We start from the raw sequence: 18,503 nt of genomic DNA, 5'->3' as shown, positions 1-18,503 counted from the left end.
GTCTGCAATTCATTGCAGGGTTCCAGGAAACCCGACGACTAAAATAAAAACACCGTCCACATGGGCACTACTGCAAAAGTAGCAGCTGTTGCAGCGGGAGAGGTTTATTCTATAATAGGAATAAAATATGGATTATTAGAAATTGTTTTTACATACTAAGTTTAGAAAGAACATGATTTCAGTTTCTAAACTATTATAGAATAGATATTGTGTCTATTTTGATAACAAAGTTGTTATCAAGAAAAATAGGGAAGTTATCTATTCTGGTATGTTGGTTGACAATTTATAATCCAATAACTCCCACGATGCAACAAATGGAAATTAGTAACACATCTTCTAACTTTAAGAGAAAGCAACCTTTGGAAATGAACCAATTATATCTTTGGCATTTAAGGCTAGGTTATCTTAACTTGTAGTAGGATTCATTGGTAGCTAATGAACTTTGGGTTCATTAGTAGTGGAAATCTTTCCAACCTGCGAATCTTACTTGGAAGAAAAAATAACCAAGAAGCTTTTAAGTCTAAGGGGTATGGAGCCAAAGATATGTTGGAATTGGTTCATTCTGATTTGTGTGATCTTATGACTATCCAGACAAGAGGTAGTATCGAATATTTCATCTATTTTATAGACAACTATTCAAGATACAAATACATTTACTTAATGTGCCGCAAGACTAAGTGCTTTGATTAGTTCAAAGAGTACAAGGCTGATGCGGAGAAACGTTAAAGTAAAAGTATCAAGTCACTATGGTAAGATCATAGTGGCAAGTACCTCTTGGGACAATTTAGGAGTTACTTATCAAAAGTAGGGATTCACTCCCAACTAACTGCACCTGGTACACCCCAACAGAATGGTGTAGTAGAAAGAAGGTATATGACTCTTATGGAAATAATTAGATTGATGATGAGTTATTCAGACAATTACCAAGTTCATTTTAAGGATATACTTTGAAAAAGAAAGTGAGCATAGTACCTTCCAAAGTCATAACTCTCTACTCATATAGAATTGCTGAATAGGCGTAAGCCTATTTTGAAGCATATTCGAATTCGGGTAGTCCAGCACATATGCTGAAGAGAGACAATGATAAGTTGGATAGGAATTCACTTGTTTGTGGGTTATCCTAGAGAAACGAAAGTAGGTTTATAGTCTTAAAAATCAGAAGATCATTGTTAGCATCAATGACTGATTTTTAGAAGAGAACTATTTAATGAATCACAAACCCATAAGTAAATTTGTTCTTAAAGAAATTATAAAGGACATGTCTAATCTAGTACCAACTGTACAAGATGAAATATCACAAGAAATTGCAACACGTATCACAATTGATACACAATTATAGACAGTACATCATCGTAGACAACCAAAAGGATTCATGTTTTGGGAGAGTTTTTGGACTTGATCCCAAATGAACATGAGTCTGATCCCGGAAATATGATGAAACACTCCAAAATAAAGATGCAGTATCTTGGCAAAGAGAAATGAATACAGAATTAGAATATATGTATTCTAACAAATCTGGAAGCTTGTAGAACCACCAGATAGTGTAAAATCCATTGGGTGAAAATATGTCTACAATAGGAAAAGATGGATAAACAGGAAGGTGGAAACTTTCAAAGCAATGCTTGATGAAAAAGGAAACTTTTTCACTGGTAGTCATGCTTAAGTCTATCCGGATTCTTTTATCTATTTAGCAAGTGGATGTCAAGACAAGCATTCCTTAATGGATAGACTTAGATATGATTTCTAGTTTGTCCAAAGATTATTACAATTTATTGTAATGATATTGGTGCAGTAGTAAACTCGAAGAAACCATAAGTCTATAAGGCAAGTAAACACAATAGAGCGCAAGTACCACCCAATACGAGAAATCGTATAAACGAGGAGAAGTTGTTGCCGTCTAGATTGCATCAGGTGATGACCTATAGATCCTTTCACTAAGGTCCTTAAGGCAAGAGTTTTTGATGGGCATGTTGAAGGGTTGGGAATCAGATGTATGGTAGCAGATATGGCAGCTTAGTCTTTTAGTATAAGTGGGAGATTGTTAGGATGTATACTAAAAGCCTAGCTTTTGGTATAAACATTTATCTAGAAATAAGAATCACATTGGTCAAATGTCTACATTTACGATAAATGTAGTTGCTCAATTAATTTATATTGTAGATAACATGGTGTGTGGTGTCACACACAAAAGATCATGTTATAGGTTCCTTATAAATTATAAACAGTAGCTCACGACCAAGATGAAAATGAACAAACCATTGGAAGGTCGTAGTGTAATTAGTTATTAGTTTATCTTAACTATATAATTACACTAGTACACTTAGAGTGTATTGAGTAGGACCATTTAAGGTCGTTCCTTTTATACTGACTTTATGAAGGAATAAAGACCTCAGTTATTATGGGAGTGTGTGCTCTTAATCCTAATATAATAACAAGCACATATATTTGATATTTATTTCTTTAATTTATCAATGGGTGAGATTTAGTTCGATAAATCAATAAGCCCGATAAGTTGGGAAATGATATCACTTATAGTGTGTGTTGTTGATTATAGAAGGAAACTGTGTCCTAGTAATCTAGGTTGAGAATGTCCCCAAGAGGAGCTCATAAGGATTGTCATGTTAAACCCTGCAGGTGGACTTAGTCCGACATGACGATGAGGTTGAGTGGTACTACTCTTGGACTAAGATATTAATTAAATGAGTTGTCAATAACTCACTTAATTAGTGGACATTCGACATCTTAAACACAGGGAGACTAACACACTCATAATAAGAAGGAGCCCAAAAATATAATTTGGGATCGGTGCGGTAGTTCAATAATAATTCTTTAGTGGAATGAATTATTATTGATGAAGTTAGGTTGTGTGTTCGGGGCGAACACGGGATGCTTAATTTCATCGGGAGACCAAAACCAATTCCTCCTCTCGGTCCCTATCGTAGCCTCTTGTATATAGAGATTTATACCCACCACATACCCACCTTCTTACCCATCCTATAGGGGCCGACCATGGTTTGGTTCATGGGTGAATTCATGTGGCCGACCCTAGCTTGAACTCAAGCTTAGGTGGCCGACCCTATTAAAATAAAAAGGAATTTTAATTTTAAAAAAATTTCTTATGTGGATAACATGATTTAAAAGAGAGTTTAAAAATTTAAATCTTTCCTTTTATAAGATTCTACAAAAGATTAAGAGAAGAGCTAAATCTCTTTCCTTATTTGTAGATTAAAAGGTTGATTTTAATTTTGGTAAAAACTTTCCTATTAATCATGTTTATTATTTAAAAGAAAGTTTAAAAATTAAAAATTCTCTCTTATTAGTTTCTACAAAAGATTAAGAAAAATCTTTCCTTATTTGTAAATTAAAAGAGATTTTAATTTTTAGAGATAACTTTCTTTTTATCCACATGTTAAAAGAAAGATTTTAATTTATAAAATTTCTTTTTTATTAACCAATCATGAAGGGAAAAATTATTGGAGAAATTTTTTATAAATTTCCGGAAGCAAATAAGGAAGTTTTAATTTATGTTTAAAATTTTATTTGCTTGGAAATTTTATGGTGTGGCCAGCCATTGTAAATTGAAAAGAAAAATAGTTTTTTAATTAAATAAATTTTCCTTTTCAATGACAAAAGAATTAAGGAAGTTTTTATTAAATTTTCCTTATTTGCCAAGACCAAGGATTATAAAAGAGGGGGTAGAGAAGGCTTCATTGTGAATAACTCTATTCTATTTTCTCCCTCTTTTCTTCCTTGGTGTGGTTGGCCATCCTCTCCTCCTCTCTTCTCTTTGATGGCCGAACCTCATCCTTCTTGTGGAGATTCATATGGTGGCCGGATCAAGTTTAGAGAAGAAGAAGAAGAAGGAGAGAAAGAAAGTTTTGTTTCTAGCATCCCTTGGAGCATGGTGGTGGTGGCCGAACCTCTTCATCCTAGGAGAAGTTTTGATGGCCGAAACTTGTAAGGAAGAAGAAGGTGCTTGGTGGTTCTCATCTCGGAAGATCATTGCCCACACAAAGTCCGAGGTTAGAAGAGGAATACGGTAGAAGATCAAGAGGTATTTCTAAAAGGTATAACTAGTATTTTTCCTTTCCGCATCATACTAGTTATTTTTGGAAATAATACCAAATACAAGAGGCATGCGATCTAGTATTTCGAATTTGTTTTCGAGGTTGTGTTCTTTTGTTTTTTGTTCTTTTCCTTGTGATTTGATTGTTCTTTTCGGTTGACCTAAAGTTATTTAAGGAAATTAAATATTAACTTTCCTTAAAAGGCTTTGTCTAGTCGGTGGTGGTTGTTCCCATATCCAAGAAGGCCATGTGCCTCGCCACGTCAGTACTGGAAGCCAATTTTGGAAATTAATATTTAATGAAATTAATAACCTAGGTGATTTGGATCGAACGTGTTAAGTTCCGCAGGAGATCCGAGTCTAAACCTAAAAGAACAAATAGATTAAACTTTGGATCAAACGTGTTAAGTTCCGCATGCGATCCAAGTTTAATTTAAAAGAACACATGGTAGCTAGGAAAAGGTTCAGACCTTTGTACAAAATTTTTGTACAGTGGAACCATTAGGTTTTTCGAGTAGCAACCAACAGTATCCACCTATCTTACACAAGATATCATTAGGTAATGAAAATTCAAAGATTTTCGTTAACTCGTCGTTGATTATGGATTGGTGGATTTGTTCCTTCGTCCACTTCTTCTTCTCGAGAGATTCTCCTTCTTTATCCACCGGAGGAATAAAACCTACTTGTACACAATTCCAATTTACTAGGTTAGTCATAAGAAAATACTTCATTCTTACCTTCCAATACGCGAAGTCGTCGCGATTGTAGAAGGGTGGAATCGTGACGTCTTCTCCAAGTTGATCCATTCTCTAGCTCGTGCTCCCCCGGGTGTTAATCCGACGAAGAGCGACCTCGCTCTGATACCACTTGTTAGGACCTTCGGACGCGGCTAGAGAGGGGGGGTGTGAATAGCCGACCCCAAATTCATGTTTCTTCCTACAATTTTAGTTAGCGCAGCGGAAATAAAAGATAGAAACGAAAGTGGAGAAGATCAAACCTCAAACGCGACGATATAATGAGGTTCGGAGATGATACTCCTACTCCTCGGCGTGTCCGTAAGGTGGACGAATCCTATCAATCCGTTGGTGGATGAGACCCCGGAAAACCGACTAATAAAAACTCCTTCTGGGTGGAGAAACCTCGCCACAATCTCTCTTGCAATAGCAAGATCGGAGTACAAAGATAAAGTAAGAAGCCAAGAACAATATGAATGTAAAAACACTAGTTTGCTTGCCTTCTTGTCGACTGTTGATGAAGTAGCAACTTCACGGAGGCCAACCACAGCAGCAACTATCAGTTGGAGACCCAGCCGAGGGAAGCTCACACGAAGCTTCAGTAATGGAGAGCTCAGCAAAGCTCTGATCGCAAGGAACAAGAAGGAGCAAGAAGAAGAACGGTTCCTGTAGAGGCCCTCCACATCTTGTTTTATATGAGCCTGCGAAGAAGAAGACAGAAATCTAGCCTTTGTGACTCAACGGCTAGACCTGGACCGATCAGGCTCCACCCTGATCGGTCCAGGGCTGATCTGATCGGTCAGGGGACCGATCAGGCCCTAGGCTGATCGGTCCCCAGACCGATCCCAACTCTCACAGAGAGTTGGTTTAGGGCCCTGATCGGTTTGTGGACCGATCAGGCCCTAGGCTGATCGGTCCCCAGACTGATCCCAACTCTCACAGAGAGTTGGTTGCGAGCCCTGATCGGTCTATGGACCGATCAGGCCATTCCTTCTCCCAATCTGTTTGTTACTGATCGGTCACCAGATCGATCAGATGACCCAGTGTGTATCACTGGATCGGTCAGCAGACCGATCCAGATAACCAGCCTTAAACCCTAAAGCCTTCCTGATCTAGAGAACGAGCTACCGAGCCCTCTCTGACCTAGTCCGGAGAACGAGCTACCGAGCCCTCTCCGACTTCCACGTCCGGTCCAGAGAACGAGCTACCGAGCCCTCTCTGACCTAGTCCAGAGAACGAGCTACCGAGCCCTCTCCAACTTCGTCCGGTCCAGAGAACGAGCTACCGAGCCCTCTCTGACCTAGTCCGGAGAACGAGCTACTGAGCCCTCTCCGACTTCCACGTCCAGTCCAGAGAACGAGCTACCGAGCCCTCTCTGACCTAGTCCAGAGAACGAGCTACCGAGCCCTCTCCAACTTCGTCCGGTCCAGAGAATGAGCTACCGAGCCCTCTCTGACCTAGTCCGGAGAACGAGCTACCGAGCCCTCTCCGACTCCATCCAGTCCAGAGAACGAGCTACCGAGCCCTCTCCGACCTCCCATGCCAAGCTTCCATACTTGGACTTTTCCCTGTGCCCAGCTCCCTGCTTGGACTTTTCCCGTGCCAAGCTCCCTGCTTGGACTTTTCCGTGCCAAGTCTCCATACTTGGACTTTTCCCGATTCAGGTCAACTCAAGTCGGGTCAACCAGGTCAACTTTGACCAAAGGTTGCACCCACAATCCCCCAAGTTCCTATTCTTATCAAACATCAAAATACAACTTCTCTATTCTTGTCAAACATCAAAATATACCTCGAGTCAGGTCAACTCGAGTCGGGTCACCCAGGTCAACCTTGACCTTAGGTTGCACCAACAATAAACAAATAGCAGTTATAATTTTTGCAAAAAAATTGCAACTACAAAAATTAAGTACAAAATTTAAAAATTAAAATTGTATTACCCTCCTCCTAGACTTAATCTTTACTACTCTCCTTTTTGATCACATTAAAAGTGGGGTATGTTAAACATATAACTTGGAAGGTATAAAAAAAAGTCTTAGGGAAAAAAACAAAAAAAATTTGGCAAAATTTTTTAAAAAAATTGCATTTTGATTACTAGTTCATAAAAATTTCAAAAGATTGTTAAAAAAACTTAAATAAATTTTAATGATTATACCCTTTTTAAATAAATTTTTATTATAAAAATTTGAAGCATTAGTTGAATGCTTCACAGTAAGACAATTAAACATTCAATTCAATAATTGACTTTCAAGTTGTGGCAAGGCACTAGGCTTCATGGTCATTGGGTCATCAATCACTTCTAGACAAATCCTTTTAAAGAATTTAAATATTTAATCTTCTTTCTGAAAAATCCTAAGTCTAGAAAAATAGTAAACATAAATATGATTTTGGAACCCAGTATAGGTTTCTATCTACTGGATTCATTAAAAATTTAGGAGGTACATAACTTCTGGGGACTTTTCTAATTTATCCCTGATGTTTTCTAATGTATCAGTTTAGCCTTTCATACTTTCTAAATTTTAGTTTTTGAAAGTTATTCATTTTCAAACATGCATGTTCATTTTTTAAACTTTTAATTTGTACTATTAATTTATCATTTTCTGATTTTAGATTATCAAACAAATCTAAGGGGCATGCATTAGTTAATTGTCTTATCAAGTCTATATTTTTTTTTTCTAATTTTATTAAATACTTGGAAAGAATCTTAATAAATTTAAACAATTTTTCAGGAGATAATGCCCGTACCTAACTTACCTCGTATTCTGATGCTCCCTCTTCATCATAGCTTTCCTCTAATGATCCTCCCCCTTCGTCGATGCTCATCTCTGAGTTGGTTTCGTCTTCCTTTTGATGGTTTGCCATTAGGTCTAGTCCGATATAGACTTCGATTTCGGATTCGGAGGATGACGATTCATCCTATGTGGCTTTTAGATTATGCTTAGGCCGAGCTAGCTTCTTGTTCTTTTCCTTGTCCTTATTTTTCAATTTTGGACAATTATCCTTGATGTGCCCTTCTTCACTACAGTTGCAGTATCAAACCTTCCTTTTGTTTCAATAATTCTTTCTCGACTGTAATTTAAATTTATTAGTTTTAATAAATTTATTAAATTTTCTTACTAATAACGTCGATTCATCTTAGTCGATCGATGCTTCGGAGTCAGAATCTTCCTTCTTGACTTTCAAGGCAAGATTGTTGTTCGACTTTTCAATATCTTTAGAATTTTCACATCAAGTTTCGTGAAATTCAAAAGTAGAAAATAAATTCTCTAGTGTACTTACCTCGAAGTCCTTAGGGACGTAATATGCATCTACTAAGGATGACAATTCTAGAGTTCTCGGGAGAACGTTGAGCGCATACCGGATTGAATCTCGATTTGTTATTGATTCTATGAGATTGTTAAGCTGAGTGATGAGTTCTTTGATTCGTTCTTGGAGTTGCAATACCTTTTCTCCATTGTTCATCCGCAGGTTAGTTAGCCGGGTTCAGAGGATGTCTCGCCTTACTAACTTTGCTTCTGAAGTGCTTTCGTGGAGTTCTACGAACTTCTTCCAGAGCTCTTTGGCGGAGTTGTAGCTGCCGATTCGATTGACCTCCTGGGCGGAAGGACGCTTAGCAGATGGAACTCTGCTTTATCATTCACCATGAAATTGGCTTGTTCTTTCTTCGTTCATAAACACTATTCCTTTCCAGCTTCATGTTGGTCCTTAGGGGCTACAAAATCATATTTTTTTATTAACAGAATCTCAAAATCCATTTTAAAAAATACTTCCATCTGGTGTTTCCATTGCGTGAAGTCTCCCTCGAATTTTGGTGGATGAATGCTTACACCGGTCATCATCTCGTTGCTTCAGTCGGTGGTTTGTCCTTCTGAGGTGTTCTGACTCTGATACCAATTGTAGGACCCTTGGCGACCTGCTAGAGGGAGGTGAATATCCCTATAAAATAAAGCAAATCTTCCTCGAACTTTTAGGGCTTAATAAGAATTAACACTTACATAAAAATAATTAAGAAACTAAAAAGACGAGGTACAAAGAAATTACTTGGTTACAATCGGGGTGGTTGTTAATCCAAGGAAGTTGAAAGCGCACTAAACAAATTCTCCTTCAGGCGGAGAAGCCCCTTACAACATTAATGGCTCACAATAGCAAGGTCGGAATCAAGTAGAATCAATTACAAGTGTTCTAAAGTGTTCTATCTAACCATTTGGACTAGGGCTGTATTTATAGCCCTGGTCGAAGCATCTGGAAGGGTTTTAGGCGTCTTTAGGCGGATAAAATTTTATCCCCATCATAATGGATCGTGATTATCATGATCCGAATAAACTTCCTAGTCCGAGTACCCGGAGTCAGGCGAGTCCAAGCACCCGGACTGTGTCTGGGCGCTCGGACCAAAAAAGCCAACATCGTGTTGACTTTCAGTCCTAATCTTCCACTCTAGTTCCACTCGCCTTGGTCCGAGTCTTCCGCTCCGGCTCCGCTCGCTTGGGTGATCTCGACCATCCGGAATAGGGCTCACCCGAACCCAACTTCCGGCCTTCTAGCAATCTTCCATTCTGGCTTCCCATCCCTCAGAAATGCTGCGTGCCTCCTTCTCGTCTGCCCGTGTACTCTTCCGCAGCACCTCGTCCCTCAAACGCACCGAGCCCATCGGCTCTCTTCCGTGCAGTCATTCTTGCTAATTGCGTCTTTCGCTCGACTTCCTGTGCTCCTAAGTTCCTGCACACTTAGACACATGGTTAAAAACTAACAGGACCTAATCTGACTTTGTTGATCACATTAAAACTACCTTGGGGTACTAACACTAAGTTGTCAGGTAGTCGGGTTTGTATGAGAGTCAAGCTGAACATATACAACACTCCCTCAGTCAACAACTTGTGGATATGGTATTTCAAACCGGCTAGCTGAGCGGAGGCCTCAAGGTAGACCGACTCCCATTTGTACTTGCTCAACTCGGGAGGACTTTATTTGGCAGTTGGTCAGGAAAGCTACGGGCCGAGCTAGTCAAAGAAAGAAGAAGTGGGATTTCCAATCTTTATTGGAGGAAGACATTTTATCAAAAAATACTGCACCCACTCGGGCTTGGAAAATGAAAACATTCGGTTCATATTTCTTTGGATAATAAAAGTAATAGAAAACTCAGTGGGGCAAAGGGGCATGATACATGCGGAATAACACTATAACTCCGCACAACAACCTAATGGAATTAGGTGCTAATTGCTGTAGTGGGATGTAAAAATAAGAACATACTTCAGAAAGAAAAGGATGCAAGGGAAAGCGAAGCCGGCTATAAACTGGTCCTTAAAGAAAGTAATAAAATCGGTCAGAGGAAGATGAGGGCGGTCGTATTCGGAAGGGATGATTATGCTGTGGTTGGGAGGAATATGGTAATTGAGGCGCATCTCGTTCACCTCCTCGTCATTGAAATCAGAAGCGGTGGAGGTGTACTAGAGCCCATAGATGGCAATGGGTGGAGTAGAAGCCATGAAAATGCAACAAAGGAGATCAAAATTGGCAGAGAAGTGGAATTACTAAGCGAGCAAGGAGTTTGAACGATCACCCGTGATGGCAAGAAGAGAGCAGAAAAGACGAAGAAAATGAAAAGAAGATGCGAAAATGATAAAGTGTTGTTGAATCACAAACCTTAAAAAACCTAATGATGATTTCTAAGAGTCTTTCGATCAAAGGCATAAGATTTAATCCGGATCGTCGAATTCGAACGGGCAGCAATCACATCAAATCTCAACAGACGCTTGCCCATTAGATATTCTTTTCACCTACGTTCGACACGTGGCAGCAAACTATATGTATCATTTATGAGGGATGGGAGGTAATAAACAGGTTTATGATGAAACGATGTGCTTATCATGTTCAACATTAATGATAAGTGACATTCCCTGTTTTCAAGGTATCAGAGTGATGTCAGCGCAAGCTGAACAACAATATAATGAAGAAGTATCCAATCAGGAAACAAGATATCCTAGAAACGCTAGCAGCTAAGTATAACATTGGTTTGAACCGAGTGACAGTAAAGGAGAATGAACGTCCGATTGAAGGACCAAGAGCATAACAGCACAAGCATCCAATCAGTCGGACTTATAGCCTCATTCGACTAGACTTCAAGGGGAGACTTGTAATATGATGATTGAGGTGGGCCCCCCTGAGTCGGGTCAAAGTCCAGGAGGCCAGTTAACATGGCGGCCAAAGTCAAGGAAGAGTCAACCTTTGAATCAGTGCAGTCAATCTTCGCGACCAAGAAGTTATCCGATCGGACTAGTGGGTCGGTCGAATGCCAAGCCTCTAAATATGGATGAATAGCTCAAGAAGAGTAGTCAGCGCTCTCCAAGGTCAAGATTTCTTTAAGATAACACAACTGAGTAGCTTGGTCGAGCAGCTCAACCGATCGGAACTATGATCCAATCAGTCAGAATAAATGGTCGGTCCGATTGAACTCTTTGGTTAAAATCGATAAGACAAGTCAAGGACGAGTCCCTGACGACATTCTATATCACCGATAGGCCAAGCGACTACTGACCGAATCATGGGAAAAGCTTTGTCGGTTTGTCAGATAAGTAGGTTGTGGGTCCCCTAGTCTAACTATTTCATATTCCTTTTTAGCATTTTGTGCCACGAAGGACATCAAATATTCTATATGCAAGTTATATATTAGAAGCTTCTTCTTTACCAAATACAGAGATTGCGGGTCCATTTTGAGAAATATGTCAGAGCATCTTTATGGTTTTTCTTTTTCGGGAAATGCTTTGAGATTCATATACAGAAAACAGTAATACTATAAAACAGGGTCTATATCTACAGATGCAGGTACGCTCACATTACGTGAGACTGTGCAATTTCTACTGCTCATACTACTGTTTATCACCTTCTACAAATCACTGATTTAAACATCGAAAGATCTATATCAAAGATCTATTTCCTAGTTTGGTCACTAACGCTTCTCTTGATACGCACGAATGCTTTGAAGCTATCTTTGAATAATAATGAGTCTTTATTTAATGTTATCAACATTAGAGGCACGTATTCAGTATTTCATCTCTATCTCAGACGGGATCAGATACAGTTATTTATGATTCTTCTCCCATCTCACATTGTGGACTATGAACGACGAGTTTGAGAGTTTTGGAGTTTAGTAAGTCTTTTTTTTTTCTTTTCTGAAAACAGAGTTTATCGTTCTTTTTGGAAATTAGGAAAAAGTTTGGATTATTTTTTTTGTCTCGACATTGATTTTTATTTTTATTGACTCTTGATGACGAAACTTCACCTTGTAAAAGTTTGAAACTTTCGTTGGAGCTTTAAATGAACAGGAGGAGTAGAAGGATTCCGCCATGTTCACGGGGAAAATTAGACGTTCGCTCTCTCGCCTTGTTCCACGCTCTCCTCCAACTGCATTCCACCACTCTTTCTTGCTAACCTATTTACTGACTATTCAATTGTGTTTAATTTATCAAAATAATTAATTAAGCAGGTAATGTCGAATTTAGGATGATCGATCTAGTCTCAATCTTATTTTATAAAAATTTTTCATTCATCATCAGAATAAATTTGGAAGTATTAACCACGGATGAGAGATAACTGAGCGTCTTTACCATTGCATCAGTGCTCTTCCTCCGAATGAGACTTGTAATTAAAGGATATTAGATTTCTGGACCATTCGTTATTAGTATTTTCCGATTTATCCCAATAGTTATGAGAAATTTCTGTAAAATCAGATTAGTCACCTCAGACTTGATATTATTCAGCCTCATTAATTATTTTTTTTTCCTTATTTTTAATTTACCAAAATGATTGATGAAAAATTTATATCCAGCTTAATCGGTAAATTGAATACCTAGTGTCATGAAAAAACAAGAAAGTTACTTTATATGGAATTATAATGGTAACTGCAATGCAAACAAAATCTAAGATGCTGGGTTTTGTGAACCCAATAGCATTGTAAGATTAGTGAATTTTTTAAATTCAAAAATCCAACATCCAAATTTGGATGCTGGATTAAACATAATTTGTTTTAAAAAAAAAACTTTTTAGTGATGAGCCTCACATTATTTTTTTTTTAAATATCAAAATTAAATGGGCTAAATATTTTTTAAAAAAATAATTTTTAAATCTGTGAAACAGCTAAAAATGATTATTTTTATTAAAAATTAATTAATTAATATGTATATTATAAGTATATATTTATGATAGTATATAAATAAATATTATAAATAAATATAATAAATAAAAAAGGTAGATAACGACGTCTAAATTAGTGACACTTTATATTAATATAAAGTTACTTTTAGGTTTATGACGATTAGGAAAAATTTATAAAAGTTATGTATTTTTTATTTTTATGTGATAGTGATATTATAGTATACCCCATAATTTTAAATTATGGTTCGTAGGTTCAAAATTTCGGTTATCCTAAACATGTCGTTCTCTTTCACGTACGGGTCAAGGGGCCCGAACCAAGCGGCCATTCAATGCAGCCGAGGAAGTAGCAGACTGACAGCTGCCTCGTCCGACTGCTATTTAAAATGTTACAATTATCTCCGGCCAATATATCGATCGACAGTGAGTGGTCGACGTTAGTTATCGTTCTCCATCCTGCTCGCTCGCGAGCGTACAAAAATTAAGGTCCTGGTTCGCAGTAACTCCATGCTCGTCGCGAGACCGGCGGAAAGCCGGAAAGGAGTCCAAGAGGCAGCAGTGGCAGAAGAGTTGCTTTGAAACGCTCGATAGGAGGGAGTTTCTTGATCAGGTGCGAGATTAATTTGTTTGCTCGAGTTTCATTTGCCTCTATATATATTTGTTTAGATATTTACTCAAGTAAGTTGATTCCATGGTCAAAGGTTCCTCGCTTCGTTCAAAAGTCGGTTCTTAATTAATTTTGACGTTTTTTCTTGTGGGTTTGGATTTTGGAAGAGAGCGGTGTTCTGAATTAAGCTGTTAGCACATTGGAGGATTGGATTGCTTCGATAGGCACAAATATCACCGGAGGAGGGATTTTTACGAGGGAAACGTTTCATTGCCGTGCCTAGCTAGCCATATTGTCTTTGTTATTTTATTCCATTGGATCATCCCTATTTATCGATTTCCTGAGGTTTATCAGCTTAGAAATTCCTGCCTTTCGTATTTTTTCAAGTTATGATTTGAGTAGAAATTAGAAAAAGAAAAAAGATAATCATATTATTAAATTTAAAATTTATAGCCAGAAATCCTAAATAGAAAAAGAAAAATGACCAAATTATCCTAAAAATTATAAACAAATAAGTATATATAATATAACATCCTGCTTAAATAAATAAGTAATCTGTCAGTGGTAGATTTACGATCCGTAGGATCGCCACCCCAATCAACATCAAAGTATGTATGCATCTCCAAAGATAAAGTAGAAAAAATAAAAGACTTTGAAATTGAGTACTCTGAAGATACTTCAGCCCAATGAATTATAGTTGGTGTAGCGACAAATTGACTAACCACGTGAACAGTATACATAATATCTGGATGAATCATGGTAAGATAAACCAAGCTTCCAACAATAGTTCTGTACAAACTAGGATCTGCCAAAGGTGAGTCATCATATGGAGAATATCGAGCATTAGTCTCAATAGGAGTACCAACGACTCTATTATCAGTAAGACGAGCATGCTCAAACAGATCAAATATATGCTTTGACTGGGATAAAAGATAACTTTTTGGGGAATAAGCAACCGCAATGCTTAGAAAGTAGCATAGTAAATTCAAATCTTTCATAGCAAAACAACGAGCCAACTCAGACTTCAAGGAAGCAATTTCATTAGAATCAACACCAGTAATAATCATGTTATCAACATATAATGATAAAAGAATACAACCTGCACTCATACATCTGACTAATAATGTTGAATCATGATTACTAGGATGAAAACCAAGCGAAGTGATCACCGTAGAAAACTTCTCAAACCAAGCACGAGGTGCTTGTTTGAGACCATAAAATGCTTTATGAAGCCTGTAAATTTTATCAGGTTGGTGTGAAATACTAGGAGGAGGTGTCATATAAACTTCTTCATGAAGATCACCATTTAAAAATGCATTCTTGACATCCATCTGAAATATTCTCCATCGACAAACAAAAGCAACAAAAATCAGAGTATGAGCAGTCATTATTTTTATAACGAGAGCAAATGTTTCCTCATAATATATGTCATACTCCTGAGAATAATTTTTAGTAACAAGACGAGCTTTGTATCGTTCGATAGATCCATTAGATTTAGTTTTGATCTTATATACCCAACAAAAGCCAATAGTGTGTTTTCCTGGTGGCAACGGTATCAAATTCCATGTATGAGTCTAATGCAAAGCAATCGGTTCCTCAGTCATAACACTCTACCAAAGTGAGTTACAAACATCTTCTCTATAGGACACATGCTCAAAAAGATAATGAATAGATGAAACAAATGAAGCAAAAGAATGAGAATAACAAGAGTAAGTAAAATATGGTAATTTAGTAGACTTACGAACACGAGTGGATTGATGACAGTGGAGAGAAGGATCATTCGAAACCTTAGGAGATGATTGGGTAGTGGTAGAAGGAGGAGCATGTGGAACAGATATCTCGGGAACCAAAATACCAGATTCAGTTAAGCTACTAGTAGGAGCTGTGGGTGAATCTTCCTCAGTCTCAGTATTGAAAGGATCAATGCAAAGCGAATTTGACTTTGTCATATTATGCGAACTAACAGGAATAGAAAAGAATGGAATATGCTCAAGAAATACAACATGACGAGAGACATACAATTTTTGACTAACGAGATCAAAACAATGATATCCTTTTTAACTAATATCATAACCCAAAAAGACACAAAGAGCAGAACAAAAGACTAACTTATTACGCTCTATATGTGGACGAAGGACGAAGTAAGTACAACTAAAAACACGCAAAGAGGAATAAATAGGAGCATGCTCATACAATTTTTCAAAAGGTGAAAAGCCTAAATTGTGTGAGGTTGAAATTCTATTAATAACGTGAGTAGCAATAAAGATTGCTTCCCCCCAAAAGGCACTAGGAACACTGGCAGACAATAAAAATAAACGGGTTGTTTCAACAAGATGCCTATATTTCCATTCAGTCATACCATTCTATTTAGGAGTATCTGTACACGAGATTTGATGAATAATACTATCAGAAGTAAATAAATGTGAAAATTAATTTGAAGTGTATTCACCGCCCAAATCACAACGAAAATACTTTATGACACTAGAATATTGAGTTTTCACAAGAGCTCTAAAGTTGTTAAAAATTATAAGATAATCAAATCTGTGTTTCATAAGATAGACCTAAAAGTAACGAGTGTAATCATCAATAAATGAAACATAATACTTTAACCCCCCCTTTTGTAGGAATAGGAGAGGGTCATCACACATCAGAATGGATAAGATTAAATATAATAGAAGAAAAAGAAAGACTTTTAGAAAATGGTAAGGTAAAAAATTTGGCGAGTTTAACTACTACAATCAGAAATATCAGAACTTTTTAAATGTCCTAATACTTCTATAGAAGCTAAAAACTATAAACGAGATACTGAAACATGACCTAAATAAGAGTGTCATGAATAAAAATAAGAAGATGAACTATTTAGATGAAAAGATGATAAATTCACACTTGAAGCTACAACTTCTAGTACTTTGAGTTGACCTAAAATATAGAGTCCTCCTTACCTATGACTTGTCTCAATCAACCTCTAAGATTACAGGTTCTGAATATAACATTTGGATGAAGAAAAAGAGACTAAGTATCTAGACTCACATAATTGACTAATAGAAACAAGATTTAAAGTAAGACTCAGATTATAATAAATATTAGTAAGAGATAAATAAGATGTAACAATTGAACCAACATCAACTAATGACATAGGTATACCATCAGCAGTCACAATATAATAGATGAACTAGGAGAAAAAGAAACAAAAAATGAATTAGATGACATATGATGGGAGGCACTAGAGTCCAAAATTCATAAGGATGAAGATATACCTAAAATACCAGACGATGACAAACCTATATGAGAGGAAGTTGACAAGGCAGAGGGTTGTGAAGCAAAGAACTATTGAAACTGCTCTAATATATATGGATCAGATTTTCATAAAGCATCTGTACGACTAGACACAATGACAGAACAAATAATGCTCAGAATAACTAAATTGTAAGGACACATATTTTTATGGTCCGTAAAAACTGGTGTCAGGATGACCTGTAGTCACACGAAGAATCCAAGGCAAAAAAGGATGTCGACGTAGAAATTAGCAACGTAGGCCGTTAGTACCAAAATCAGTAGAAAATAATATCGGCGCCAAAATTGGCAGCATAGGGCATTGACACTAAAATCGACAGAAAAAAGCGTCGATACTGAAATCGGCAGCACAGGGCGTTGACACCAAAATCAGTAGAAAAAAAATGTCCGTGCCAAAATCGGTAGCATAAGGCGTCGGCCTGAAATTAGTAGAAAAGGATGTAGGTACCAAAATCGACAACAACAGTAGGAGACTCCAACAGCAATAGGAAGCAATAACAGGAGGCAACAGAAAAAATTAGGTTAGAGAAGGAGAATCGCTTTAATACCATGTAGAAATTAAGAAAATGAAAAATATAGTCATATTATTGAATTCAAAATTCATAGTAAAAAATATAGAATATAAATCCTTATATAGTTAAGTTAAGAAACCCTAAACCCTAAATATAAATGGAAAAATGACCAAATTACCCTAAAACTATAAACAAATAAATATCTATAGTCTAGCAACTTTCTTTGCTGAATCAGTTAACGTTTGCATTCTACTTGCTGATCCCGTATGCTTATTGAAAACACTTTAATTTTCCTCTTTTTTTCTTTCATTTGGCAAACAAATTATGGTCAATTTTGATTCACCAAATCTAATAAAGTTAGTTGTGTTGGCTAAATATCATGGACATCCACTAGTGAACAAACTTGCTGACGTACGCAAGCTCCAAAGATTGTCGATGAAAGGGGTAAAAGGACTTGAGATGCACTCAAAGAGAGGATTAGACTAACCAGGGATGGATCCCGTGGCCACTCCGACATTCAAGTTATGGTTTACTTGAGGTGATCTGTAGAATGGAAAAGGAGAGAAAGAGTAGAACCGGCAGAGTTGAAGAGAATTTGGAACTTTTTGTCATTACCTTCGTGAGCGTCTAGATAGTTGTCTGGAGAGTATCTCTAGTCAATCATAATATCATCATTGCGGGAGCCGATGAGACTAGATCCGATAGTCATTGGGTGTTTCTGCTTTCATCCAGTGCCATGTGTCAATAGGGGCCGTATCTAGGATACCAAATTTGACAACCTTGTAACCCCTCCTTTGTTCTCAGGATGTCACACATCTTAGAATATTCACAATCACTATTGGCGAGCCCATGTAGGGTGTATACCTATCTTAAGGATGAAAAAAGTAACATCGATGTGGAGTGACCTTGGGAATATTCAAGGTCAAGATTGAAAACAGAGACTGAGATGATGTCGAGATCCGCCTTTGAGGGAGAGCGTTGGCGATTGGGACAGATATTGAGATGATGTTGATGATTGTGGCAAGGATCGAAAGGGAGTTTGTTGCTGAGACTAAGATAGGGTCTGTCGCTGAGATTGGGAGGGAGCCTCTCTCTAAGATTGGAAGAGAGTCTGTAGTCGAGACTAAGCCAGGGTATCTTGCCAAGAC

The 18,503-nt window shown here is 37.4% G+C and overlaps 1 protein-coding gene across 2 annotated transcripts in view; it reads left to right on the top strand.

Annotated features, from left to right (window-relative positions):
- The first annotated feature begins 13,358 nt into the window (after positions 1 to 13,358).
- The window catches only part of LOC121980583, a 91,261-nt gene continuing 86,116 nt past the window's right edge, over positions 13,359 to 18,503 (top strand). For both annotated transcript variants that reach the window (XM_042532687.1, XM_042532684.1), the window contains exon 1: positions 13,359 to 13,552. The gene's annotated coding sequence lies outside the window, so the exon portion shown is untranslated. The remainder of the gene's footprint in view (positions 13,553 to 18,503) is intronic.

The sequence above is a fragment of the Zingiber officinale genome, chromosome 5A, assembly GCF_018446385.1.
Source record: "Zingiber officinale cultivar Zhangliang chromosome 5A, Zo_v1.1, whole genome shotgun sequence".
In the NCBI taxonomy this organism is placed as follows: domain Eukaryota; kingdom Viridiplantae; phylum Streptophyta; class Magnoliopsida; order Zingiberales; family Zingiberaceae; genus Zingiber; species Zingiber officinale.
The sequence above is the reverse complement of the archived record's forward strand: the minus strand, read 5'-3'. Positions and strand labels throughout refer to the sequence as shown.